The 26,887-nt window shown below is 39.4% G+C and overlaps 4 long non-coding RNA genes across 6 annotated transcripts; 1 reads left to right on the top strand and 3 right to left on the bottom strand.

Moving 5' to 3' along the window:
- Positions 1-7,894: 7,894 nt before the first annotated feature.
- On the bottom strand, positions 7,895-8,741 carry LOC121049621. The gene is made up of 3 exons (XR_005800915.1): positions 8,648-8,741; positions 8,264-8,370; positions 7,895-7,952 (listed from the first exon to the last, which is right to left on the bottom strand). It is a non-coding gene; the product is annotated as an uncharacterized LOC121049621 (long non-coding RNA).
- Positions 8,742-14,291: 5,550 nt separating this feature from the next.
- On the bottom strand, positions 14,292-16,042 carry LOC112202704. Its single transcript, XR_002937529.2, has 3 exons — positions 15,697-16,042; positions 14,619-15,373; positions 14,292-14,528 (listed from the first exon to the last, which is right to left on the bottom strand). It is a non-coding gene; the product is annotated as an uncharacterized LOC112202704 (long non-coding RNA).
- A 346-nt stretch (positions 16,043-16,388) lies between these two features.
- LOC112202705 lies at positions 16,389-19,750 on the top strand. Of its 3 annotated transcripts, none has more exons than XR_005800914.1 (4): positions 16,389-17,000; positions 17,267-17,368; positions 17,776-18,102; positions 19,160-19,750. It is a non-coding gene; the product is annotated as an uncharacterized LOC112202705 (long non-coding RNA). The 3 variants fall into 3 exon arrangements; XR_002937531.2 differs by having other exon boundaries at positions 17,733-18,102; XR_002937530.2 differs by having other exon boundaries at positions 17,267-18,102.
- Positions 19,751-22,298: 2,548 nt separating this feature from the next.
- Positions 22,299-23,220, bottom strand: LOC112202706. The gene is made up of 3 exons (XR_002937533.2): positions 22,977-23,220; positions 22,493-22,633; positions 22,299-22,344 (listed from the first exon to the last, which is right to left on the bottom strand). It is a non-coding gene; the product is annotated as an uncharacterized LOC112202706 (long non-coding RNA).
- Between the last annotated feature and the right edge of the window lie 3,667 nt (positions 23,221-26,887).

Below are 26,887 nucleotides of genomic sequence, written 5' to 3'. Positions count from 1 at the left end.
TAAAGATGAGTTCACTGTTGTAGACTGTTCACTCGGGTTTGATATGACAATTTTGCCCTCTCCCTTTTCTTGAAGTTACATCTCTGCCATTCATTCTAGATTAAAAGCCATCGACTGCAGCTCAAGATATTTTCTCACCCTCGCTCTTACTAACGAATAATTACTAGGCACCACAAATTATTGGTGTGTAATGGAAATAGTAAACCACTGTTATAAATTATTGGGGGAGGCAGCCACTAAACAACCCATGTGAAGAAGTGGAGAAGGCATTGTAGCCCCTGCTGCAACAAGTTAAAAAGATTTAAAACAAACAAGTGACTTCATTGGAAAAAAAAATGAAAAAGAAAAGAGAACTTCAGATTATCAACCAAATAAATAGATAGTGAGCCAACATAACAGAAAACAGTATATCAATTACATCACAACTAAAGAGTCGGTTGGTGTTGATACTCAGTACATAGTGGTTGACTGCTATTATTAGTCAAGTCGTTCAAGTCCATGTAACAATTTGATGATTTTAAGAATCCAATTGTTTTCCTTTAAAAATAAAAAAGTGGTTTTTGTTTTAGGGAATCAGAAATTGAGAGATAATCACTGTGTATTCTCATTGATAATAGGGGTCTCTTTATATAGAGGATTACAATGCATAGAGTTAGAATCATACAAAATCATACAAGAAAATATAATCTCTAGATTCTTCTAATTAAACCCTATTACCACTAGGTCAAGTAACCTAGAGTTTGGGCCAAACACAAATAGGGATATCCTTAAACACTCCCCCTTGTGTTGTCCAAACACGGTGCTTCTCTCGTTGCCTCGTTAAAAACCTTGTTGAGTAACAAAAACCCAGTGGGACAAAAATAACCTCGGTCGAAGGGGAAAAAAAACACAACACACCCTTCACGTTTCGAGGTGAACATGTAGACATCTCCCCCTGATGTCTGCGCCTCCCCCTGATGACTACGATCATGGGAGTTCAGATAATTTCTGCAAGTCAATTCTTGCCACATGTTTCTCGAACGTGGATTTGGGCAATGACTTAGTAAACAAGTCTGCCTCACTGTCCTCATATCGAATTTAGTTCACTTTGATCTCGAGGAGAGTTTGTTGTTGCTGATTATGCTTGGTGTTATCGCTTTTGATGTAGCCTTGCCTCATTTGTTCAAAACAAGCAGCATTATCCTAAATTCTCGTAGGCTCATCTGTGGTAGACTTCAAACCACAATTGTTCGAACATGCGTAATTATGAATAAAAACCGTAAAGAGCAGAGTATGAGAGCCACGAATTCACTTTTAGGCAGCCTTAGATGCATGCACTTCTTCAAGAAAAGTCACGGCAGAAGCTTGATGAGATGGATGGTGATGTGCACGGTTTTCCTTCTTGAAGACTTGGGAATTTTTGAGACTTTGTGTGCTAGGGTTTGGGAGCAGAAGATGGCGCTGTAGGATGGTTATTTTCAACGTGTTCAGAGCCTCTATATATATAGAATACACAGCCCAACTTTCCTTTTCCAATTCTGCTTTGAAAGCCTCTCCTAGTTGCTTGAGGATTACTCTACTTTGGTGCATAATTAAATGATTTTCAAGCCTTAATAATCTTCCCAAAATATTGAGGAATCATTCTAGGACTCTCCTTCATATTTGCAGCAGAAATAACCTTCCAAAAATGCCCTGGAAATCCGTCCAAAGAAGAATTCTGCAAAACCGTCCTGTTTTGACTAGGATTCAATTTCTGACTCTGAAGCTTCCTTCTTGGACAAGGAACGACTTCGTCTTGACAAGTTTCTGGATGGTTCTTGATTCCCATGTTCTCTATGACATCATATCATCTAGAATGATCAATAACCTTCTGGAAAAACTCCAAGAAAATCGCCGGAAAAGATCTCCCAAAAAGCTTCGTGAAAAGCTGACAGTTTCTGCCTTATCGGGAAGCATATTTCGACTTTGATTTCCTACTGCCTCGTTGATTCTTTTGACCTGTTCTTTAGCTTTAGTTGAAGCATAACATCATGTCTTCAAGGATCGCTGGCCCTTTCCGAAAAGGTGCATCTGGAAGGGTGCAATAATTGCTCCTCAAAACCGTTCCCAGAAAGCTGATTCTGAAACTGCAGTTTTCTGCTTTGCAGCAACTGTATTGCCCAATGAATTCCGTGGGCTTCCCTTGTAATTTCTGGCCAAAAGGTTGATCAAAATTGGTCCTCTGAATCAGTACTTCATGATCTATGGCTCCATTGCTCCCCTTCAGCTCCTATTTCTCTTGAATCACTCCATGAACTACCTAAAAAGAAAATGAAGTTAAAAATGACTTTTTAAAGGAAATAGCTAAGAAAAGTGTATAGGATTGCACTTTATATTTATCGCATTTATGCTCCTATCAGAATCCAATCCATATTCATTCACGAACCACTTCATGAAGAGCAATGATCTCTGCATTGTTCGAAGATATAGCGATTGGAGTCTATTCTGTAGACCTCCAAGATGTCACGGTCTTTTCCCATGGTGAACACTTGACCGGATTGGGAATGACCTTTGTGTGGGTCAGAGAGATACCCAACATCAGCAAAACCTTCCAAAACACATGTCGTTTTGGGATGGGGATAGTGGACGCAGGCTAGTGTTGGCGGCGTACCTGGTGTGTGATGGGTCTGAATCCATCATCTCTTTGTATGGATAAAACAAGCCCATATCAATCATATATCTCAAATATCGAAAGATATTTTTACACCAATCCAATGGCGTCGTGTTGGCGCAGAGCTATATCTAGCTAACAAGTTCACAACATATGAGATGTCTGGTCTTGTGTATTGAGATAAGTACAATAATGCGCCTATTGTACTAAGTAAGGCACTTGTGCCTCTAGCACATCTTCGTCATCATCTTTTCGACGAAGAGGATCCTTTTCAGGATCAAGACTATGGACAATCATGGGGGTGCTTAAAGGCTTGACCTTGTCAAAATGCCTAAGCATCTATCAACACGATGCTCAAGTTCTAAACCGAGACATAATCGTGTTCTCCCAAAATCCTTCATCTCAAACTTCGGATTTCAAGTGTTTAGCGGTTTCCCTTAACTCTTTAAGGGCTTCTAACATGAACCGCGATAGAATCCGAAACTTGTTATGGAAACGCGTGGGCATATCCCCTCCCAATCAAGTAGTCATTTTAGTGAGCGTTTCAACCTCTTTGTAAACGCGCTCCATGGTCTAGGGCCATTTGACTTGGGTAAATGAAGTTCACCATGAACCTTCATGTATATTCTGTATCTAGATCCCTATAGAGATACGTAGTGACCACATTTGTAAGCTGCATGTTTAGTTATTCGGAAACTACCAAACTGATAGGGTAGTGGAGTACAATGACATCCAATATGAGAGAATCTGTCTCATCGTAGTCGATTTCAGGGCGGTTTATGAGAAGCCTTGCGCCATAAGGCAAGATTACCATCTCTTTTTCTCACTACGCTTTCTAACGAAGACCCATTAGTCAATAGGTTTTATGTTAGGAGGTGTTGGCATCTCTAGCTCGAAAACCTTCCTCTTCGTTAGAGAATCCATCTTAACCTGGATCGCATTTTTTCCATTTAGGCCAAATTTCTCTACGTTGACATTCATTAATCAACAGAGGGTGGTTCGATATCATTAGACTCAACAAACTCATGTGCAACTACATCATCAATTATGATGGAGTTTCTATCCCACGTCTCATGTACCCTAGTGTAAGTTTCATAGAGCTCTATATTCTCAGGAATAGGTTCTGACGTTGAGGCGTCCCCCAACGATAACCATAACTCGGAAGATACTCATGAGACGGATTTTGAGTCTTGATGATCAAAGGATTGGAATGTGCCAAAGTATCCTTCGAACCCACGGGCCCCCCACGCATCCTAGCTGGGGCGCCCATGGCCTGTAATGCCAGAGTGCCACTCTCTTTGGCGTTAGCGCCATGCCTACCTACCTATAGGGTGGCTCTACGTCCTCTCGTAGGGACGTCATTCCTTGCAGGCATGTTTGCAGCATATTTGTGTGATCTCGTCACTATAATAGGGATCGAGATGAGACATAGTAGGGACAGGCCACGACAATTTCTGTCATTCCTGCTAAACATCCGTGTTCTTATCTCCCCCTAACGACAGGAAGACTGTCTCATCAAAGTAACAACCCGCAAATCTAGCGGTAATGAGATCGCCTTGCAAGGGCATTAAGTGGCGGACGATTGTTGGAGTCTCAAATCCAACTAAGTGGCCCATTCGTCTATAAGGACCTATCATAGTGCGCTGTGGCGGCGCAATGGGCACATAAATGGCTCACTCAAATGTGCGTAAGTACAAAATATGTGTACCCAATCACTAGCTTTAACGCAGAGGTACATTGAGTGGCGGTAGGTCATAGACGAATTAGCATAACTGCATGCGATATTGCATCACCTCAAGCGGATGTAAGAAGATTGGTGCGCATTACCAATGTTCGGACTACCATCGTAGAAGTTTCCACGAGACCAATTGGGTGTGTTCATGGGAATATAATGTCCAACATTAGTCCTAATACAATAACCATCGAAAGTCTTCGATGTAAACACTCTAGCACAGTCAAATCCAATTGACTGAATAGGATGATCTGGGGAGTGAGCCCGTTGTCATATGATATGTGCTAGGACTGTAGCATAAGCAACATTTCAAGTGGACAATGGCACAACACGTGACCAGCGTGTGTGCGTGTCAACCAACATCATGAGATATTTAAACGTCTGCAAGTTGGTTGAACTAGTCCACAGAATCCCTAAGGATTCTATGTAAGAACATAATGAGTATTTTCATAACCTTTGCATAGGACAGTCTCAGTCCTAAGTTCCCTAAGGAACAGGCTTTGTAACGAGCGCGAGGCTTTAGAAGCAACCAATGAGGATTTTGGTTGGGCATGAGCGTCTAAAACGCTATTTGAAGCAAGTTAGTGATTGCAGCATCACCTGGGGCGCCATCACCATGATGGACGCCATGGAACGCCATCCATGGCATCATGGATAGGGACTAAGCCAGCCCTAGGCTGGTGGTGGACGGAGGCTGGTGCCCTAGGCAGCAGCATCGGTCACACTTAGTCCAGGAATCAACTTTTGATTCATGCTTCATTTCACTCGAGAGAAAAGATGTCCATGTGAAGTCTTTAGTAGACGGATCATCATATCATGACCAGGATGACCTATCCTATCGTGACAAAGCCAATATGTGTCTAAATCCAAGAGATCTTCTCTCATAACTTTTATTGGATTAATAGCTCGAATAGTGACATAGAGTCCACTAGATAGGCACATAAACTTCTCTAAGATGCGTCTTTGTTCGCAATCATTAGAGGTATTGCAAAGGAACTCATTTCCGTTCTCTACATGCATTTTCGCATGGAATTCGTTGGCTATTCATAGGGTACGATTTTCCCTAAGAGCGTAGAGAGTTTCTGTGACAATAGTAATCAAGGTGCCATTTGGCAAGTGGAACTTGGGCTATTCCATGTCCTTGAATTAATACTGATGACCCAGCCATCGTAGTCACAAAGTTATATGCTCAAAATCAAAATAGAGTCATAATGAAAAGAACTCGAAATTTTATTCATAAGCCAACAGAGTACATCATTGTCTCTTAACCACACTACTACAAAAAGGTCATCAGACGACGGTGGATTTGTGTTGTGTGATGACCAAGCTCACCGTGGTCTAAGTGAGTGTTGTGTGATTGAAAAATCAGACAATGGTGATTTCACTGTTGTGTGATAATAGTTTGCTCAACAGAAATACCTATTTCCGTTGTGTGAGTTCTGCGCAGCATGTGCCTGGCATGGCATGCGCGGCAATGCCTCGGCACATTCAGACAACAAAAGATGAAATTTTGTCGTTGTCTAAGATTCATAACACACAACAAGTATGACTTATTCTTTGTTGTCTGAGATTCATAACACGCAACGGATATAACTCATTCTTTGTTGTCTGAGATTCATAACACATAACGGATATAACTCATTATTTGTTGTCTGAGACTACTAATAGACAATGGATATAACTTAATATTTGTTTTCTGAGGTAAGTAACACACAACTGAAGTAAAATTATCTCCCTTATCTGTTGGTTACTCAGACAACAGAGATGATTTTATTTCCGTTGTGTGTTATGAATCTCAGACAACAGAAGTTTGTTTTCTTTTGTTGTTGGTTGTTAGTTCACACAACAAATTCTTTTTATCATCCGTTGTGTGAGCAACATTAGGTTTGTTGTCTGAGCTTGGTTCTCACAACATTGTTTTGAGCTGTTGTTTGTTCATTTTGTATTCCATACCTGGAATATCTTTTCATAAATAATGCTCCATATTACCACATAAACCCACACTAATCCATATCATATAAGTTTTTTAAACTTCCAAACATTCAAGTTATTAGATAATGTACCAAACAAGCCTTCCTAGCTACTACCTACACATGAATCAAACTTGGTAGCTCATATGCTGAAAGGAGGTAATCCATAGCACTTGCTTCTCGAGCTCTAAGATCCCAGTCTAAAACTCATTTACGTTGCTTCTCGAGCTTTGGATCATTACCGCAGAGTAGGCATCCTTGTTATGGCTCTAATGTCTTCCTTCCCAGTCCTCACTGTCATAATTGAAGACTGTTGAAAACCAGAAAAACGTTAATTAGAGTAAATAAGAACAACATCCTTAATCTGGGCAATTGTATGATCATTAGGCCCTGCACCATTAAAAGTGAAAATAAGAATTAAACTACCACATGACTTGGCAATGGCACTAAAATTATGTGTATCATGTACGCATTACCATGACAGGGATGCAAGATATATATTGAGACATGGATAGAGAACAAAATTGTATATAGAACTTTGCAATTTGCATGGAGCTATTGACTGAATACCTTTGATTAAGATTGTGCAAGAATGAGGGTTGTTCACATTTTTGACAAATGTGTACTTCTCTTCACCAAGGACGTGCTCATATACAAGTCCAGCCCAGCCAAGGCAATCAGGAGTTAAATCATCTACAGAGTTCACTGCCTCCCCTCCACAAGCCAAAACCAACCATTCCATGTTTCTCCTCTTTGCTCTTCTCAGAGCAATAATTAATCTACAAAATCAGGGGTTAGAAAAAGGTTGAACAAAAGAATTACACTGTACAAAAGTATAGCTAGTTCATAACAAAACACCAATACAGCTATGCTGTATTCGTAACTTGACAAAACTAATATGACCAGACTTTAATTATAAACAGTATTCTGATGGGTATTCCTAAAACTAGCTAACATTTTAGGTTTTCATCTTGTCATATATTGTGATTAAGATTCACAGTGACATTCAGAAAATTCTTAAAATGCTTTTTTTTTGGGGGGGGTGTATTGACTCTCTCATACAAGTGCACAGATTTTACTAGAGCAATAGAGAATAATCAAGTTGTTTGTAATATGCTTCCTGCAGACGCATAACATTTAAGGCGAGATGTAGAACCATAAAGTAGCAGATTTCCAGATTAATCTTTCTTTTTTAAATGTATTTATGGAAATACTTTTGGAGGCCTCTCTCAGATCTTTACCAAAGTGAAGCATTTTTTAGTCAAACAAACAACCAATTCAGAAATTTGACAGAAGGTAATAAATAAATGATTCATGCTTACCCCTGCCCTTGCCAGAAGGTCCAGAGATGGGGGATCAATTCCCTTCTGATTGATAACGACAAAATTATTGTCATTACCAGAACAAACCTGCAAGTCACAAAGTATAGGAATCATTTCAGCATGTGCAGGAATGCTAGTGTGCTGCATCAACAATTTAAATGCAGTATCAATTAAAACATTCTACCTTATTTTTCAGCTCAATAATCTTTCTAACTCTCTCGTCAACCTGACTACTTTAAGCTAAAACCATTGCTTCTCTCTGCTCCGCATTTGAATTGAAAAATCCAGAGTTCACTTCACTGAGAAGAAAACCATCAATTCCATAATGATCAGAATGCATGACTATGAGAACAGAAGATGATATCTGCACAAAGGACTGCTATCTTGTTCACAAGCTTTAAGAATAAAAAGTGAAAGCCATATTGCAAGCACAATGCAAAACAAAATACTCTTAAGACAATGGTTTTTGCTCACAAATAACTTGTTTGTGAAGAAAGTATAAAGAGCTCCATATATAAATACTGATTCCACAATTTTAGAAACATTTGGATAAATTATTAACACCAAAATTTACACAGGTTTCTTTACAACCCAATTTCTACATATTTACCTTTTCTCGTACTCCAGAGATACATTGGCTGTCAAGATGTAACAATTCTCTGCTCGTCGCTTCATATCAGGATGCCTAGAACCATGATCAAGGACAAGACCCTCAACCTAGAATAAGACATAGATTAACTGAGAAACTGTAGAATGACGACAGAAACTTCTATCCCATATACAAAGCACTGACAAAGCATACATCAAGCCCAGCAATCAAAAACAAAAGTTGATCTAGCCTGCAGTAATATGATTTTCAATTCCATCATTGAATCTTGGAATGAAGAAACAAAAATAATAAAAAGAATTGGAACTACATCCAATGATATTCATCAAGTGATCAAGATCAAAAGAGAATCTTAAAGGTTGAGTAGTATATAAGATATTAACATACCAAACGTGTATCTACATCAAATTTATGGCGCATGTGCATAATCTCCACCATAAACAGATCAATTGCCTCCTCAGGTATGCGGATGCAAAGAACCTGTCAATAATGAAACTGTAGTTTGTAACAAATGAAGATGCAAGAGGTCTACAATAAATACTAGATTCTGTAAGCCACTTAACTTGAAAATTAGAATTAGTATCTTATGAAGATGCACGAGGTCTACAATGAAGATGCACAAGTCTTTGAATTGATGATTCCATTCTAAAACCCCAAACACAGCTCAAGGGGAATTGAATCGAACACCTGGTTTGCAATAAACACCCACTCCCCCAAAAAATAATGCATCGATCTCAAAATTCATGTTGAAAAAGAAAATGACTCTAGAGTGGAGAGTAACAATCATTCAGACAAACTCTTAACACAGACTCTAGCTAAACAACCAACAAAGATAGCAATAGCAACATCACTGGCCTCACAGAAATTTCAAATAAGCAAATTTCGATTATGATAAAATAAGATAGAGGCGTACCTTTGAATTTGTATGGTGCTTCGGATCCTGCAAGAGCTGAATCGATCGTCCTTGATAAGATCTCAACTCTTCAGGCGTAGATGAAGCTCTAAGAGAGAGATAAAGCAGAAATAAATTCAATCGAAAATGAAAAAAAAGTTGAATACAGAATCAAATTCAGCAGAAGAAAAGATGAGAAAACCTATATCGAAACACACCTCTAGACTTTCGAATTTGCTTGTGAGCCGGTTCGGCAATGGCTAGAGAGATGCTTTCCGGTTGCAGATGCAGAATCGAACATGAATAAGGAGGATTTGGAGTGCGAATCTGACCTCCGCGGACTAGGGATTAAGCTCTTTGTGCTGAAGTAACCTCTTGCGGTGATCGGTGATGGTGGTGCGACGTCGTACGGCGTCCTCCGTCTCAGTCGACGTCATCGCGGCGGTGCTGGGGGAGGAGAAATGAGTCTATGCATGACTGAAGTAGAATCCCATGACTAGAGAATCAATAATGAATGAATTATATACATTCATTCTGGGGGAGGAGATTTTGGGGATTTCTTGCTTGACGGCTGAAACGATGAAGGCCATGGTATTATGCGATGGATTGAGATGAAGGCCATGGTTATAGACTTGCAGATCGAGATTGAGAGAGCTTTCACGAGAGATAGGGGTTTCGCACAGAGATAGAGAGAGAGGATGGTGAGAGAGATCCAAATAGGCCGTTTTAGGGTTTGTAAGAGAGGACTGACTGGGAGTTTCATTTCGTTTTGTCGAGAGAGTTTCAAGAGTGTGGGAGGCATAATTAAACTTTAAATAAATTCTAAAGTGACTCACACAACACAAACCTAACAAACTGTTGTAAGAGTGCACTACAAAAATCAAAATGCCAAACACATGGAGGGAAATATACCGCGCCCATAGCATTTTGGCTTAAAATGTTGCCGCCTATATTCCAACTTCACACAACAGAAAAGTATAACTTCTGTTGTCTAATTTCTACAACTTGCACTACGTTTACCTTGTGGAAGACATTCAAGCAAGCTTCCTCAAAATTTGGCATCCAGTTTTCAATCACACAATGGAAACCTCAAGCACCGTTGTATCAAGTAGCCCAAATTTCAGATTTCAAGAGGCAACCAAGACTCAAGAGTGGAGGGAAATCTGCCGCTCAATTTTTAAGGCTCAGACGACGGACCATGCTTAATTCCGTTGTGTAATGTAGTTCCAATAAAAAAATTATCATTTTGTTGGCATTCACACAACAGAATATAATCAGCACCGTTGTATAATAAAACTGACTTCAACACACAACAGATGATTTGTGTTCCGTTGTGTGATTAGTGTTGTGTGATTAACGTTTTGTAGTAGTGCCATTAGGAGAATCTAATCCAAATGCTAGCTAATGCAAAACAATGGTAGTTGTCTAACTTCTTTTGGTAATTCCAAAATAAATGTGACTAGGTGAGTAGAGAGATGTCGGTGGAGCAAGGCTCGCTTAAGTACCACTAATCTCAGAACCTTCCTAGACATCACACTTACTTTGGGTGAGCCTACTTTAAAGAAAGACTAAACCATTGGCATTTACTACAAAGTTTATGGCAATTGCCTATTACACCTCTTGGAAAAATAAAAACTTAAACAGAATTGGCGATCTATTGATCCTAGCCAGATTTGTAGTCTTCAACCCTTCACTTTAGATCATCTTCTTGATCTTCTTGTTCCACATAGTGAGCTTCTCTTGCTTCACAATATGCTTTGTAAGCGGTGATAAGTTCTTCACGAGCTCTACAAATGTGTGCCCAATGATCAGACACTCCACATCGAGAACATACATCTCTTTGCTCGAACTCCATTGATTGAGGCGCTTTAAAAGCATCATTTAGATGGCTCTTAGTGTTGGTGGCGCCACCAACATAGCCAGAGGCGTTGCCTCCCTCTCTCTTTCCACGTTTACCTCTTCGGTTCTGTGTTCGCCTATTTTGGCGGTTACCTTCCCAAGTAGAGCGATTATATGGATCAGAATGTCCAGAAGTATACCTAAGATTAGGGTTTCACTCTTGGCGCCCTCTCTTAGAGGTGCGACTATAATTGGATTCCGGAATATGCTCTGTTTCCACGGATCTCGAATTATAGTTCTTCACAAGGATATTGTCATGTTTTTCAGCGACATTCATAGCTCCAATGAGCTCATGAAACCTTGTGATCCGTCTTGCATTAACATCGATTCAATAGTTCTTAGCAACCATCAATGCAGAGACAGGGAAGGTAGAGAGAGTCTTCTCAATCAACATCGCATCTGTGATCTCTTTACCACAGAATTCCATTAAGGATTTAATGCAAAGTGCTTCCGAGTTATAGTCAAGAACTGACTTGAAATCACAAAAGCGGAGGCTATGCCATCTCACTTCTAGGTCAGGAAGCAAGGAGTCACGGACGTTGCCAAATCTTTCTTCGAGTGGTACCCACAGCCTTCTGGGGTCTTCTTCATTTATACACTCGTACTGGAGCGAATCATACATATGACGAGTCATTAGGATAATGGCTTTCGCCTTATTTTCCTCCAAGGACGCTCTATTTGCTTCCAAAGCCTGAGCTTGCTCAACAGTTAGCACGTCCTGGCTAGGCTTGAGAATTGTATCCAAGATTCCATCGGCCTTGAGATGCTGGTGGATATCACGAACCCACCTGTGATATTCAGATCCAATTGTTCCCAATGGAGCAAAGTCCAATTTGTTTAGGCTACTCATCCTGAAAGAGAACAAGAAATTATGGTTAGTTTCGGAGCGAAATAGGCTACCACGAAAACATATGAAATTTCTGAGCGTAATCACTTCCAAGAAATTAGGAATTTCCAAGCGTAGTTGCTTCCAAGAAATTCGATTCCAAGAGATATTGGATTAGATCGAAACAATGATGTAAGTGGTCAATCATAAATTCTCTACAAACTCTAAGTTTGGAGATCTCAACAAGCTCTAAGCTTGGAGTGAGCACGAACCCCCACAGTTCGGCTTAATTTGATCTAATGAAGAGAGGGGGGGGGGTAGAAGAAGGGAGGTTGCAAGTCCCCGAAAAAGAAGAGAAATTGAATTAAAAAAACTCTAAAAAAACGGGAACGTTTAGTAAAAAATACCTTGAAATAGGCCGCCGGAAAATTTGACCTGAAAAAGTCGCCGGAAAATAGTTGATCGGGATTTGACTGGCGTTGACCGATTGGATGACGTGGCGCTGATGCTGACGTGGCAGTGGGTCCTTCTACTGACGTGGCAATGCTGATGTGGCAGTGGGTCCCTGTGCTGACGTGGCAGTGGGTCCTCCTGCTGACGTGGCAGTGGGCCTCCACCATAGGCTTGGGCTTCTGCTTCTTGGGCTTCTGGGCTTCCTTTCCCCCTTTTTTTTTTCTTTTCTTTTGTTTTTTTTCTCTTTTCTGCCGGTTTTCTGTAGGAGATTTAGTCGGCCGGTTCACTCACTTTTAGGCTGGTTTTCTCACTTTTTCTTCCGGTTCCAGAATCATTTGCTTGAAAGGCTTCTGCTACCACAATTTGGTGGAAATTGGAGGTCCGGAAGATGGTGAACCGGTGGAATATTTGCTGCTAGTTGGATAGAGCTTCCGGTGGCCGGTTCAGTGGTTTTCCGGTCGGTTCTTGAGGTGGGGCTGCCGGTTCTGGACTCCTGGGATCGAGTTCTTCAAGGTGTGAGGTAGAGACAGAAAAGGCTTCAAGGTTTTGTATTCGGATTCAAGGTTTTTAGCTTCTTGAATCAGGGTTTGGCTATTTGTTTCAGGGTTAGGGCTTCGTGCTGATAACGTGTTTTAGGAAATTAGAAATTGAGAGATAATCGCTGTGTATTCTCATTGATAATAGGGGCCTCTTTATATAGAGGATTACAATGCATAGAGTTAGAATCATACAAGGAAAGATAATCTCTAGATTCTTCTAATTAAACCCTATTACCACTAGGTCAAGTAACCTAGAGTTTGGGCCAAACACAAATATAGATATCCTTAAATAGTTTTGTTTTTGTTTTTGTTTTTGGAGGCCAAAGGCCACCAATCAGGACAATTACATTACATAAACTTTCCCAAGTTAGGACTGTCACTCAAATCAGCTAACGTAGCTTGAGACCTTAGAGTAATATATGGAGGAGGTTGTTCCATATATTGCACACCAAGATCACCATCAAGGCAGCATTTAAATAAGATATCAGCTCACATTACACTATATGAATGAGGCCTGCCGATGAAGACGAGCTGATAAATCATCAACACCCTGCTGCATCAGATGAACAAAGACTTCAGAGTCACACTCGATAGCTAAGCACTCAATTTTGAGCTTCATGGCCATTTTAAAACCAAGTAGGAGCCACAAGCTTTGGCATCAAGCTAGAGATATCTTAGCACTAGCAAGATTAAGTTTGTACTAACTGGGACAAGGTTTTGACCATTTTACAGGGACATATTGACTCTGCCTTCTCAATAGCATCGATCAGAGCCCCAAGTATTATTCCAATCAACAACATTTTCACTAGCAGGCTGCATGGGAAACTAATAAAAGTTCTCATTAAAAATGGTCCTATTTCTCCACTTCCACAAATACCAGCAAGTGAAGAAAAATATAGCGCACCACAGTACACCTCCCTGATAACTATCAATCTATCATTACAAAAGGCATCGGCACACAGCCATCCATTCCAATCCAACCAGAACAGACAACCTACTTCCAAACCATAGTGGCATAAGAGCAATCTCTCAGCAGGTGAAGTAAAGATTGTGTTGTCCACGTATAGGAAAAGTAGAGATTTTGGTACTCTAGTGTGTGTGTGTAGAGAGAGAGAGAGAGAGAGAGAAGGGCTATTTTGTGCTTTCAAACTTCTCACATTCACATCTCGTCTCGTCCTATGTTTGAATTTATTTTTATGGATGACACAATTTCTTACGGTAAGATTGTCCGCCCCTCTTAGGTTAATTGCCAACAGAAACCAATGATCATCAATGTCATCGTGTAATGGGATGAATATCTACAGCATAATAATAGTTAGCCGTGGAACCAACGTACTTTGAATAATGATGGAACAAATTATATAAATCGGTTATTGCCTGAGAGCAGCGTTGGAACCTCCAGTGAAACTGCTTAAGACCACACATATAAATGGTTGAATCAAGCAAGTCAACATAACCTTGTGCTTCCTCATGTGACCTAGCACGTTCTTGTCATACAAGGCAATATGCTCCTCCATACATTAAAATGCAACTTTTCAACATTTAAAAATATATATACACGCTACAGTAGACCATGAAATTACATACAGCAAAATAAGTTGGAAGAAACCATATGTCAAGGTCCGTATCGTTCAAATACGCAGCAGATATGTTTATGACCTGTGTTATACAAGTGTTAAAAAGAATTTCGGTGAAAACCATAAAACGCAGACGTAATACATGTCACTCAATGGAAAATTAGTGAAATACCTTGCTCGATAGAGGGATTCCAAGTGAAAGAAATTGAAATTCTATTCGGGTCAATCCGTAATCCCCATATTTGGCAACTTCTTGACTGCGTCGGTATGTATAGCATTATTACATGGTGAAAAACAAAAAAACAAAAAAAAAAAAAATTTCTGGAAAACGTTTTTGACCAGCAACAGCAAGAACCTCATGTGGAACCTAATTGGTTGCTGTTTAACAAAATTTCCTGAATTTAAGCTTTAATCTCATTAATCATAGACACACAACAGAGATGGGATTATTATATGGTGAACTGGATGATGGTGATGTCCAAATTTACTCCTCCAGTTACAGCTAATTTCATGCTTATTTACTTTCAATCAGCTAGATTTTACAATCAAATGAGATGATGGTGTTCATAAAGTAGAAATTATGGCATGTTCGCCACTTTAGTCTTTTAAGGTGATGATCAACCATTTTATAAGTACATGGATGGTCTCCATTTATGAGAATCTTAGCTCATAAAAAAAAACTATTCAAGATTACATTAAATAATTAAGTTTAATAAAGATTATGATAAGTGAATACATTCTTTGTTGCTTAAGAAGCTAGATCATATCAGTGAAATGCTTGCATAATTAAACATTCCCAAGATTCAACACAAGACCTAGACTATAGGATGGTGAGCATTACTTGCAGGTTCATCATGTAAGCACCTCCATTGTCAGTTGCTTTATGCATATCATCTTCATCACAACAGCTGAAGCAGCTCACTTCCCCTGCCATAAGATTGTCCATCAATCATCCAGTTCTCAGTTTTGAGTGAACAAGCAAGTATACCAAACAAATCACACACACGAATTTCCAAACAGCATCAATTCACAACTAAAGGAACACAACCAGACTAATTGAGCAATCCAGTCATTTTAATTCAAGTCTAGATATTTGTCCACCAACTATCTTAGATCAAGTTTAACACTTAAAAACAGATTAAGCATGCAAATAAATAAATAAAGCTCCACCTTTGGAGCATTTATTCAAACAGGTAATGGGCACACTAATGTTTGATGCCTAAAAGATCGAAAAAATCAAATTTTCCAACCTATTGCTTATTGCATACTCCCACAAATGCAGTAATCGAGCCGTAAGCAGCAACTGAGATCCATAAACAACCGATGATTCCCAACTGCGATAGATTTGATCTACTCGGCTGGGAGATCGATCGACGGACTTCCACTTGAGATTTAATCTTCTCAGAGACCCAAAAAAGAGTTTCAGCTCCGACTCTAGAGTTCACCGCAATTTTTGATCTCCTCCGCACCGCAATTTCCAACCTGCAGTTTTACTGTTTTTTGGGTGAGGCGTTAGACAAACGCCGCGTGTAATGCACGCGCTTTTAGATGCCCAGTTGGACACCAACCCGGGGTGGAGAGTCCTGCCAAAGAGACAATGATGTGCCGTGGGAAAAGAAAGTGGAAAAGAAAAGGGTGGTGCTGCCGTGGGGTCCACCTGCGAAAATAATAGTAGGGAAGCTGCCATAGGACCAGTGTCTAGGTCCAGTAATGGACCGGTGGGGCGGAGGAGGCTGGAATACGCAGGCTGTAACTTACGATCACTGGCAGAGGTTAACGTGGTGCGAGGAGAGTAAAAATGTAGGGGTTCAATGTAATTTCACAGTTGACGGTGCCGTTAGAGTAAAAATGTTTTACAGCCCTCCTCGTCAGCCACCACAATCGAACTGGAGTTCATGTTCATCCCATCCTTTCCTCTCCAAACCCCTCCTCAGACCCAATATCACTTCTCTCTCTCTCTCCCTCCTGTCACCACTGGACATCATAACCAAACCACTCCCTTTCGCTGTCTAACCAAATTCCAATCTTTGAAAGACTATGCACAGAATAAGCGACTCCTGTTGGATACAGCACTACGTATCACAAAACCAACACCAACAGCAACACCCAAACAAGGAATTGGATGAAGACATTAGGGCATAGCGAAATGGAAACACAAAATCGAAGATCAGAATTGAAAAAAGAAGGCAAGAAGCCGCAGAAACAGGCCATCGCCTGAGCAGAAGCGCGAAGGGCGAAGTTTATCTCCACCGGCTCTTACGAGATCGAGGAGAGAGGAAACCCAGAGCGAGAGGAAGGGGAATAAATGGTTGTTGCTTTTAACGGAGCCCCATGTTTCATTATAGCCTTTGCAGAAGTGATATCAAGATTCAAGAGTCAAGGTCGCTGTTTCATTATAGCCGTTGCAGAAACCGTACCAATATCGGTGGTGTAGGGGTTGAGAAGATGCTCTCCGGTTTGCGTCTCATCCCGTCCCATCGAAGAGAACAAGAGTTTATTAAATTTTAGTACCTGGGCAATTTTGGTTCCGATAAATGCTTGTGCTCGAACAAAGGTGTGTCATTGCACACTTGATTGTCAAAGATCAAACTTTTATGATTGAATTAAAATGCCACCGTCAACCCTTCTTCTTTGATCTTTCTATGTCACCACCTCTTCACAGCTTTTAACTTTATTGTCTTTTGTTGGCCACACTTTGATACCAAGCAGATATTAATAATTAAGTTTCCTTCAATCTACGACACTAGCGCCGCGTTCACTTTTTCTTTGTGCTTTGTCAACTCCTTAAGGATTTTAATTTTGATGAACCCTTTTGTGCAGGTATAAGGCAAGGACAGCAGCTGCAGTCAAAGTTCTAGAGTTTCAATTCGAGAGTGAGCCTCTGTCTATTTAAACTCAAATATGTAATAGTGCCCTGCGGAGGTACTTTCTTTTTCCTCAATATTTACTATTTCCAAAACTGGGTTTTTTCTTATAGATGAATGAACATGGTTTTTTTGTTTTATCTCTCTGATTGATAGTATTTGATGTATTTGCTTTCTGGGGATGTTTCCTTCTGCCTTTACTTTGGTACCCAGTTGCGATTTTCATCCCAACTTAACTTTTGTTTTTGGTTTCAACTAAATTTCTGCTTTATGTATTTGTTTTTGTTTTCGGTTTCACTTTGGTTCCATAAATGGTGGTCTTTCCCATAATTGCAGGTTACTTTAGATTAAAGCATTGTTTCCTTTATCATAATGTTATGATAGTTTTGTCTTGTTTGTATTTATGTGTTCTGTAACTGCAGTTTAACTAATGTTATGGCTCATGGGAGCTGGCACTCCTGGCAGGAGTAGAATCAGCATAGAGAAAGAACAAGTATTCTAGTATCTAGTCCTCCGGTGGTTGACTTCTTTTGTTTTACACAGGTCATATTGTGCCTTTTTTAATTTTCTCTACCTTTTCAATTGGGTTAACAAATTCTAAACTGTGACCCTTGATTCCTAGACCCTAAATATTTTCTGTTACAGACTGCATCAGGAGATGTGATACTTTTCATTTATATGCAGTAGTTTTCAAGTGGAACTGGAACAGATGTTTGGGGATTGTATGGAACATGGCACAAAATGAAAGGAATGTGATCTGAGGCTTTGTTAAAGAAAGTGGGATTGTACTAGGTATCTCTTGCTCTATCATACAGATATAATTTATTACTATCGTGACTCATGTTCATGGATTCATACATTTTTTTCCTTCACTTTTTCAAAGATTCATTTCTTTATAATTAGGATATGCTCTTCTTTACTTATTAAAATAGCTCTCCTAGTTGTTAGTTGTAGCTATTCATCGATTTTCTTTTTAGTGCATCTTTTCTGTGAAGTAAATTGGGAATTGTTGGATCTTGGCATAGTTGAGTAAATTATATCATACAGATATAATTTATTACTATCATGACTCCTGTTCATGGATTCATACATTTTTTTTCTTCACTTTTTCAAAGATTCATTTCTTTATAAGTAGGATATGCTCTTCTTTACATATTAAAATAGCTCTCCTAGTTGTTAGTTGTAGCTATTCAGCGATTTTCTTTTTAGTGCATCTAAATTGGGAATTGTTGGATCTTGGCATAGTTGACTGAATTGAGATGAAAGAATTCTCAGTGAAAGCTTGTTCCTTTTATTGAAGAGTTACAGACAAATTCAGGGTTGTGTTCTCATTAATTTCAAAAATCAAACATGGGTAATTTCCTGCACTGATGTATATTGTTGAGAGTAGAGGCTGTTCACTAATGAGCAGCGCATAAGATGGTCATTTCTTGTCTAGTGCATAGTATTGCATGGAATACCTCTTTCTCTTATTCAATGGATGTCTATTTCTGACACATAAAATAGCATCTGTTTGCTGAAACTCACACTGAATCATGAATGCTTGACAATTAAATGCAGATATATTCAATGTAGGAAACATTAACATGTAAACTTGTGTTTAATTCAATGTTTGCACTGATGGCATGCAAGAAAGTTAGCTACTCGAGGTTTAATAATTTCCTCTGAGTTGCGATGAACCACCTCTTTTACTTGCCTCATTCCATAGAGATTTGCATTTATAGTTTTATGTACTTCACTTGCAAAGTCTTGCTTTTGCAATTTAACAATTTTGGTCAGAATCTATAATGCAAATAGCTGTGTTAGTATTGCAAACATATAAACAATGAAATGTGCCTATTTTTTTCAGGTGATGTGTCTGCACATTGTGAAAATCATGACAGGAATATGACCTTAAAATGCAGTCAATGCACCTATAGGTGCAGCCTATGATCAGTTTGTTCTGGTTCTATAATTACAAGAGATCCACAGACGGGGAAGTTTTTAGAAATGAGATGGGGGAATTAATGGGTGCTTTCTTAACACCATATAAGGATTTTTTTTCTCCTTTGACAATGGAGTTTGATGGCCTGAAAAGTAGGTATCTGATTAGCCTTTGAAGTTGGAATTCTCCATCTTGAAGTTGAGCTTGATAGTAGAGTGGCTGGTAGCTTGGTAGTCTCTAATGAGATGTGCTGACAGAGTGGGATGATAATAGTGTCGTTCTAATTTTATCAGACATCCCCAAGACTCCAGAGGGATCTAAAAGTGCTGTTGAAGAATTGTGGTGCAACCAAGGTCTGCTTCTAACTGAGGGAATGCAACAAAGTGGTTCATGTGTTGGCTAGATTCATACTGAAGGAATGTATTAGTATCTTTTGTATTGAAATTGGGCCGGGCTCATGTGATTGATAAATATCAATGCTAATATTTGTAAGTTTGTAACCTTTCCTATGATTAATGAATGATTACCTATTCGTTTGAAAAAAAAAAAAGTGTAAGATTTAAGAGCACGATAGCTGTTTTATAACCACAGGAATTGCTAAATTTTCTTTTCACAAATGTCAAAGCATATGATTAAATTGCTAGTCATGGCCAGCACCTTTTTGCAGCAAAAATGCGGAAGATAATGTTCCTCTGATACTAGATAGTGCTTCTCAACACCCAGCTAGTTACCAAAAAGCAATATTGTCCCATCTTTCAATTATAGACTACATACAATTTTTTCACGTATAAAAACATATCGAGCCTATTGACATTGGCCTCTGTTTTTCTTGCAGAAGTCAGAGGGGATAAAGCAAGTTTCAAGCATCAATTGATGACTGCAAAATATGAATTGACATCAGTAGCCATCTTCTCTGCCTCTTACCCGGCTTTTACTGCAAAGAAATCATAAAAATAAAAAAATGAAGAAAATGTACCTAAATGCAGCTATCACTTCACAAAGCAAGAAGCAAAGAAATTATTCCAAATTGAGCAATTTTTGGCCACTCAAATGAACACACAGATACACAAAGATAGCTTCCCAGTAAATGATTACTCCAAAATCCCTTGTGTTTACATTTTCACAAACAATCAAACTCATAAGAATCTACATTAAATCTACATTGCCATGACAAATTGATTTAGGATCGATAATGCTAGAAGCAAATATACATGTTTCTAACAAAGACCAAACTTTGCTAAGCTGGGAAACACATCCCTATATAGAGGAAACTATTGATTAATTTGTGATTATGCTGAGAGATATCATAAATTGTTAAAGGTTAGTTTATGGTTAGGGAACTATCCATTTCAAGCATGTTGAGAATTTCACAAGAGCAAATTCATCAATGAACAAAATATTAACAGGAGATTTTTTTTTTTTTTTGGAAGATTTAACAGAAGAGATAGAGATTACAAAATCATATGGAAAACAAAGCTGAGGTCATTTGTATAAAATTACACCTCTCCATGTCCCACTGTACTCTGAAGAGGAAAACTGAAAAGCAAAAATCAATCTTCTTTCGATCCTCTTTAAAAAAGGAAAAAGAAAAAAAAAGCTTGGTTTTAAAAAAAAAGTGGAGGGAACAACTTTAACTCTTCAAACATCAAATAAAATGTCAAATGAACTATTTTCAATTGTTGTATTTTTTTTTTTTTTTAATTCATCTTGATGTCAATGTACTTCACGTTTTATGTTTACTGAGAACTATGTAAATTCTAATAAGAACCTAGTTTCCTGGAAGAACAGGATGGAATTTTTCACAAGCTTTCTTGATATCCCCAACCTTTGTTGACTTGGATGATCTTCCCTACACTATGATCTTCCTGAGATAATCTGATCAAGTGATCAGTGCCAACAGAAACACCATTAGTTGAGGAGCACTCAAATAGATCTTCCAAGCATCATTAGAGTCATCATGTTAAGCCAACAGTGAATTTATTCTACACTTAAAAGTGAACAGCAATTTCAAGGGCATTTCTCTTCGGTAAGGAGATAGTAGCTAGTATTAAAGCCCTTTAATTAAGTTGGCTATTACTAAACTTTACTAAAAACAAATGTCATCTGGTAATCAAGAACTATTAAAACCATTCAATGATCATTCCAAAGAATTTTCCTGACCCCAACTTCCAACTTGGTTTCCTAAAGGGGCTTACCAAATTAGTTGTTCTACATTACCTTATTGTTCAGCAACAAGTTCATATTATGACCTCTCCTAACTTGTACTCCGTGCTTTTCTTCACCCTTATTAACTTAATAATTTTTCGTACAAGAATAAGGTGCAGACTCCAACTAACGTTATAGATGAACAGTGATGTCATGTTGATCTTTTGCTCATTCAAGTTGATCCTCAGGCTCTACTGCCCAAAATATTTTTAGAGACATAATCAACATTCTAAACATGCCTGCTGCCTACTTGTTCCACCCAATAAGTTACACATTAGCCTATCCTTAATGACAACAGTCCCACTTCAGATTAGAGCATAATCTCCAAAAAGATGAGCAATGTGCTATATGTCCAGTGGTTCAAACATGGAAGCCTTAATGTAAAAAGTACCTCTCTCTGTTATGATTACTGATTTCCTGCATAGATTTTTGCTATCCAGGTTTCACGACTACCAAGGCTCCAACATTGTGTTGGGTCATCTGCAAAGGAAACGATCAATCAGTATGACCAATGACATAAATACACCATGCCACAGCTCATCAAATCATTGCAAAAGTTTGAATTTTCACAAAGTGTCTCCAATCATATCCTCCAAAGACGATTTCACCTCCCACTGGTGATTTTGGATCATGATTGAGCCAAATAGAGAAAATCGGCTGGCTCATACGACCTTGTTGCACCATGTTATACCTGTACCCAAAAAACTAAAAAGGCATAAATCCAATATATGCCTTTGATTTTCTTTTTCCTTGACTAATATAGGGTGAGTTAAAGCAAAACCATTTAAGATGCTTTTTAGTTTTTCTTCCTCTTCTATTCACCTCTATCTCTCTCTTTTTGTTCTAAAAACACTCTACTAAAGAGCTAGCTCTTATCTGTGGTTTACGTCCTCGGTGCGAGTCATCTGCGGAGTGATTTACAGGAAATTTTAAGCCAAATAAAATATATTGTTACATTCAGGACATGCATTGTTGCTGATTCAGATATACTTTGTAAGTGAACATAATTAATTAATGCAGAGGCATAATCAAATATGATCTAGAGAAGCTTACCTTGCCAGTCTCAGGAGCAAATTTTAACCGAGATTTTTGCCAATCAGATAAATCTTCACCATCACCATCTCCAGATTCACTATCTGGGGCTGTGGGCTTCACAGACAGGGTCTTCTTAAACTTCTCAAGTCTTGCTATTGTCTACAAATCCAGAGAAACAGGGTCATAAATAACTACATAACAGAAAATATCATAGATATTATAAAAATAGAAACAAATGATGCCCATGCAGAGTTCCAAATTTCAAACAACAGGGATTGTTAACATCATCCCCTAAGGTTAATTACAGAAGATTAACAAATTAGTACTGCCAAACTACAAGTTTTAACAATACTATGAAATTGCCACACTACCAAGCCCCAATTCAACACAAGCCCAAAGACTCAATCTTTCATTTTGCTTACTTTTCCAATCATCACCAATTTCTAATAAAATACAAAAATAAATATATACACACACACACAAAGATAGTGAAGCATTTTACCCAGAAACAAAGGCCACCTCAAAGGAGGGTCAGGAGCTTCTTAGGTCAGGTACCTAAACCGCTCCGGGATAGTACTCTCCCCTCTGCTCTGCTCCTCAGCTTCGTCAACGCCATCCTCTCTTGCATTCACAAAACCCTTAACTTCTTTCAACGACCCTTAACTTCCTTTCAAACAAAAACCCAATTGCTTTCCTGGAAAACCCACTAAAATTATGAGCTTGGTTTGAGTTCAAAGATTGGATTTTGGTTAAAGAGAATGGTTTGGTTATGAAGTGGAGTGGTGAGGTCTGAGTTGATGCGGTTTGGAGAGGAAAGGATGGGATACTGTTGTGGTGACTGATGTGTTGTGCGGAAGCGGCAAATGAGTCCCACACACACAAATCCAATAATGCCGATACTCCCCCCACTTTAGCCACCCGGTGCAGAACGGGTATGGGGTTTTATACAAAAGGCCTCGGCATTAGTGTGTGTGGTACCATTCCTTATAAACCAAGGATGACTCTTCACCTTTCTGATGTGGGATTCCAAATGGCTCTAATCTAAGCCACACTTTTCCAACAATCTCCACCTTGGCGTGATTCGAGCCATCTTCAATTGTCTCATGATCCGAATTCCAATAGCTCCACCTTGACCACAAGCAACCAATTTCAAATCTTCTGATCCCAATCCATATGGGAGCTCCTCCAAATTGCAACTCGACCATATGAGACACCAAGTCCCAAGCGTAACCTGGGCTCTGATACCACTTGTTATGCGGAAGCGGCAAATGATTCCCACACACACGGATCCAATAATGCCGATACTCCCCCCACTTTAGCCACCCGGTGGAGAACGGGTATAGGGTTTTAATACAAAAGGCCTCGGCATTAGTGTGTGTGGTACCATTCCTTATAACCTAAGGATGACTCTTCACCTTTCTGATGTGGGATTCCAAATGGCCCTAATCTAAGCCACACTTTTCCAACAATCTCCACCTTGGCGTGATTCGAGCCATCTTCAATTGTCTCATGATCCGAATTCCAATAGCTCCACCTTGACCACAAGCATCCAATTTCAAATCTTGTGATCCCAATCCAAATGGGAGCTCCTCCAAATTGCAACTCGACCGTATGAGACACCAAGTCCCAAGCGTAACCTGGGCTCTGATACCACTTGTTGTGCGGAAGCGGCAAATGAGTCCCACACACACAAATCCAATAATGCCGATACTCCCCCCACTTTAGCCACCCGGTGCAGAACGGGTATGCGGTTTTATACAAAAGGCCTCGACATTAGTGTGTGTGGTACCATTCCTTATAAACCAAGGATGACTCTTCACCTTTCTGATGTGGGATTCCAAATGGCTCTAATCTAAGCCACACTTTTCCAACATGATGCGCCATCGAGGACGCTGTAAAACATGTTTTACCCTAACGGCACCGTCAACTGCGAAATTACTTTGAGCCCCTACTTTGACTAAATAAGTGGCTCCCCTCGCACCACGTCACCCTTGTCAATGGCTGTAAGTTACCGCCTGCGTATTCCTGAACTCTCCCCGGTGGGGCTCCTCACCTTCGAGAACAGTAAAAAGGCCACCAACTGACATCATAATCTGTCAAATAGGACAAATGCAGCATATCAAGTCATCAGTGAGCATTTCCAAACATGAGAATTCATTTACTGCATTGTTGATTTATGTTGATGACATATTGATTATTGGGAATGATTTGATGACAATTGCTGCACTTAAAGTTTTCGTACATAGTCAATTTCGTCTCAAAGATCTTAGAGACTTAAAGTATTTCCTTGGTATTGAAGTTTTGACTTCCAAACATGGGATCTTTATATGTCAACGTAAATATGCTATAGAGATTATTGAAGACGCTGGGTTACTAGGAGCTTCACTTGTGGATACTCCCATGAAAAAAGGTTTAAAATTGTCTGATCGTAGTGATTAATTTGCTCAAAGATCCTGGAAAGTACAGAAGGTTAATTGGTAGGCTTATATATCTCATTGTCTCACGCCCTGACATTACTTATGCAGTCCATGTCCTTAGCTGATTCATAAGCCAACCAAGGAAAATGCATTGGGAAGCAGCATTAAAGAGTGGTACGTTATCTAAAAGGTGCTCCTCGACAAGGTCTGTTTTTCTCTTCCATCAATGATTTGAAGTTGAGAGCTTATTGTGACTCTGATTGGGTGGGATGCCCTATCACTAGAAGATCTACCACCGGATACTCTGTCTTTCTTGGACCTTCTTTAATTTCTTAGAGGTCAAAATGTCAAAAGACAGTATCTTTGTCTTCAGCAAAGGCGGAATATCGTGCTATGATAGGAACATGTTGCGAGTTGACTTGGTTGCATTATCTGCTTAGAGATCTCAGCCTGTCTCTTTGTGAACCAGCCTTACTGTTTTGTGATAACAAGGCTACACTACACATTGCGGCCAACCCCGTATTTCATGACAGGACCCGACCCAGATTTCACCTTGAAATCCGAGGTGGCCCTGCGGGGCCCACCTTAGAAGAAATTCTTCCAAAAATTTGTCAGAATTTCCCCTAAAATGGGCTACCCAAAACCTGTAGAAAACATTTACACTTCTCAATCAATTCATCCTTATGCTCCTGGAGCCACCCTGCTCCCCAAATCAACATCAATCTCCAATTCACAAAACACACATCTCAACTCGGATAGCATAAATCTCATAGGTAATCAGAGCAATTCTAACAGAAAGATATCAGAGGAAAACCTAATTCAAAGACAGATGTGGAAGCCATGCTGTTGACTATGCCTCAACTCTGTGTACTCCCGACCTCAACCAATTCGCCTGCAAACTGGGCATTTGAAACCGAAGGGCCCAGGGGAAAGTACATAAAAACGTTAGCATGAGTGGACAAAAATAAACAATTTTAAACCAAATGGATTTTATACTTTCCCACATTTATTTCTTTAAAAATTCCGGATGCATGCAAGGATTAACGAAAATAAAACAAGAGGAGTTCCACTCATAAAAAACCGACTAGCCCCGCTAGTCACATACGATTTAAAAGAAAACGTTGGAACTCTGATACTCAAGGAAAATAAGACCAGCCCCGCTGGTTAAACGAAAATCGAGCTAGCCCCGCTAGCTTAAGTAGTAAAGTGAGTAGGGGAAGGCGATAGCCATACGAGTGAGCCTCCCAGGCTCGGGTGATAGCCTCCCAGGCTAAAATACTCCCATAACTCTATACCCTTACGCCAATAAGTGTAGCGATAGGATATCAGGCTACAGAATTACTGTCACAGAGACAGTAACCTGCGCCACAAAGGTGGAAGGGCTACGGTGATCCCATCACCGCGCCACAAAGGCGGAAATCAATGCTAGCAATGATAAGTCACCCAAAGTATGGCAAAGGAAATCCGAAAACCAAGTAAATCCATAAGTACGTAAAGCTTCCCCATCTCTTGCAAATGAATTCCCATGACGTGTCCCACACGCCAAGATCATCTCAAATTTAAAGTAAATAGGCAGAAATAATATTATTCGTAAACCGAAACAAAATCCATTTCCAAAATCATCAACAAGGCATTCTCAATGCCAAAACCGAAGTCGATATAAAAAGAGGAAATACAACTCCATCGAAATCCCATTTTGAAACTCCTTTAAAAGTCTCAAATCGAAATAAATATAATATAAATAGTATAAATCCGGAAATCACATCGGAAATGAATAAATAAGGTAAGGAAAGCATAATCTAATGACGTGACCCCGCACGCCATAAAATCTTCAAATAATCAATAACCAAAACCATTTCTGAAAATAACCATACGCTCGGGAAAGTAATACGATAAATAAATTATAACCTCGGAATCAATTAAATAAATGCATGCATCATTCTTTGAAAAATAAAAGTCCACTCACAGTACTATTCCGACGATCACATATACGAGT

The sequence above is a fragment of the Rosa chinensis genome, chromosome 5 (assembly GCF_002994745.2).
Source record: "Rosa chinensis cultivar Old Blush chromosome 5, RchiOBHm-V2, whole genome shotgun sequence".
Lineage (NCBI taxonomy): Eukaryota > Viridiplantae > Streptophyta > Magnoliopsida > Rosales > Rosaceae > Rosa > Rosa chinensis.
The sequence above is the reverse complement of the archived record's forward strand: the minus strand, read 5'-3'. Positions and strand labels throughout refer to the sequence as shown.